Source organism: Bidens hawaiensis, unplaced genomic scaffold (assembly GCF_021521415.1).
Source record: "Bidens hawaiensis isolate Kalapana, Puna unplaced genomic scaffold, B.hawaiensis_p1.1 tig00041249_1, whole genome shotgun sequence".
NCBI classification, from domain to species: domain Eukaryota; kingdom Viridiplantae; phylum Streptophyta; class Magnoliopsida; order Asterales; family Asteraceae; genus Bidens; species Bidens hawaiensis.
In genome coordinates this window covers 43,125-45,005 of record NW_027497308.1, presented here as the reverse complement: position 1 = coordinate 45,005, position 1,881 = coordinate 43,125, and positions in this window count along the sequence as shown.

The following is a 1,881-nucleotide window of genomic DNA, read 5'->3' as shown; positions in this document are numbered from 1 at the left end:
AAAAAATCGGTTATTATAAAGACGAACTATAAAAAAAATATGAAAGCAAAGTTTAAGAAAACCGTTTAACCAACTAATAAAAATTATATAAAGCCGACACTTGCCAAGTTTAATGTTTAAAAATATAGTTGATTAAGGGGGTGTTTGGCTAAGCTTATTTTTTTTGCTTATTGCTTTTTGGAGGGGCAAAATGTCCAAATTGCCCCTCCAAAAAGCAAAAAAGCACACCAATTGAAGCCTTTTTGCTTTTTGGAGAGGCATTTTGGACATTTTGCCCCTCCAAAAAGCAATAAGTAAAAAAAATAAGCTCAGCCAAACACCCTCTAAATATTTTAATTAGTTGATAAAAAAATTATAAAAGAAGTAAAAAATATAATTTTTATTATGGTATAATGATTAATGAATTAGTGATTATAATAATTAATAAAATATTAAAAGATGAATAATAAAATGAATAGTAAACTTGTGAGAGGAATTAAATCCCCTTTTTAATATATATATTAATATAATTTTCGTTTACTTTGAAATATAAAAGTTGTATATATATAAATGTAGCATACTTTTATTTATTTTATTACTTAATTTGCGTTGATCACAGAGTAAACAAATACAAGTAACATCTATTATTATAATAAATAAAAATGTTGGTTGAACCACAAATCCCTAAGTTGATCTAATAGTTTGTCAAGTGGCACTTTCATGTATTTACTTATAAAATCTAATTAAATTTATTAATTTAAAAACTAAAATTTAATTAAGATTTAAAACATTCCTTATATAGCTTTAATATTATCTTGTCCATTCTTTATCTAGCCTTATTATGGATTACAACAAATGAAGTTTAATTCATATTATAAAGTCATGTTCATTGCACCACCCCTTTTATTGATTATAATTGCTCAAATGACTTATTTACTCTTCTCACAAACCTGAAGTATATTGACTTTTGGTTTATATTTTGTTCCAAGTTGCGTGTAATAGATTCCCTTTGTCAATGACAAATTTGGGTGTTACCATGATAAAAACATGATCAGAAACATTAGCGAGTTGGGTAAAAAACCAATTGATCATATTATTCTATGTTATTTTGACAAAAAAAAATCTAAATTTACAAGATCAAAAACATAAACCGGTTGAGTAGAAGATCAAAGTGACTAATTTCGTATGGACTGGTTGGAACCGGAATACTCATTGTCCAGTTTTTTGATTAGCAATATGGGTGTCACATATGAATACAAAAGCCTTATTATTTTGAAATCGAGCTGAAATGAATTTAGCCAATCTTTCTTTCCTTTTCTTTCTCTCTCTTTCAATCTATTTGACTGATTATGAATGTAAAATCGAACTAAATGAATGAGACAAGTGTTGGCTATTAAATCATGGTTAGTTTGGTTATTTTTTTGTTGTGAATTGCAGGTAATAGTAGAAGTAATAATTGGGATGGTCTCATCAATGGTTAGGGAAACTAGCAATTAGTTCAAATAAAAAAAAGTATATGATTTTTATATGCTTTGTTGCTATACAAAGTATGCTTTTTTAATGTTTCAGTAAAACTGTAGCAATTTATTTGTATATATAAAACTTGCAATTTATTTGTAATTTTAGTGATTTATGAACGTTTCATTTTTCATTATTATATGTAATACGTAAGTTTAATTATTTAGCGTATTTAAAAAGGTCTATCAATTATACCATTTTTACTGTCCAACCTGTGTAATACAAGGTAGAGATGGTCAAAAAAACCGGTCCGGGAACCGGTTTGCCGGTTTAAACTGGAAACCGGTTTTTACGAAAACCGGTTTTTTAAAAACCGGTTTGACCGGTTTACAAACCGCCGGTTCGTATTTCGGTTACAAGTTTTAGAGCCAAAACCGGTTAACA